The sequence below is a fragment of the Octopus bimaculoides genome, chromosome 16, assembly GCF_001194135.2.
Source record: "Octopus bimaculoides isolate UCB-OBI-ISO-001 chromosome 16, ASM119413v2, whole genome shotgun sequence".
Taxonomy (NCBI): Eukaryota; Metazoa; Mollusca; class Cephalopoda; order Octopoda; family Octopodidae; genus Octopus; species Octopus bimaculoides.
Genome location: NC_068996.1, coordinates 12,371,416 through 12,372,372, shown reverse-complemented (window position 1 = coordinate 12,372,372; position 957 = coordinate 12,371,416).

Genomic DNA, 957 nt, shown 5'->3' with positions numbered 1-957 from the left:
ATATATATATATATATAAAATAAGAATAGGGATCAAACATTCAAACACAGCTCACAGTAAATGTTACTTATATTACTGACACAGATTATGAAACAGCTGTTGACTAGTGCTCTCAAGGCAGTGGCCCAACATAACTGCAGTCAGTCTAATGACTGAAGGAAGTAAAATATAATGGAACAAACATCTATTATCTCAACTACACTTCAATATGCATGCATGCATGTGTGTGTGTGTGTGTGCCTTTGTGTTTACCCCCTCCCCAATCAGGTTTCACATCTGGTGTTAATTTGTTTACATCCCTGTAACTTTGCAGTTCAGCAAAAAAAATGATATAACAAGTACCAGATTTTGAAAATAAACAATAAGGTAGATTCTACAAGGCAGTGTTCCAGCCAATGACTGAAATAAGTAAAAAAAATCTAAGATAAAAACAAACCTAGTTACAACATACATAATCACTCACTCACATACACACAGGCACTGACATTTATGACATTTATTCACACGCGTATACATTAGACTGCATACTTTGGTTATAAACTTTATTGAGTATTTCTGTTTTAATTTTTGTTCAACAAAATATAAGCATTACACACACACACACACACACACACACACACACACACATCCATGTACAAACATTTGTGTATATGCACATATATAATCCTTTCTGTCAAAGAGTGTAGGCTTGAAATGTCAAAGAGTTTTCTATTCTTCTTGAACATTTAACTAATACACCTGCTTGTTGTTCCCTCACCTGTCTTCATCTTTTGTTTTTTGTATATATACATATATATATATATATCATCATCATCGTTTAACGTCCGCTTTCCATGCTAGCATGGGTTGGACGGTTTGACTGAGGACTGGTGAAACCGGATGGCACCACCAGGCTCCAATCTAATTTGGCAGAGTTTCTACAGCTGGATGCCCTTCCTAACGCCAACCACTCTATAT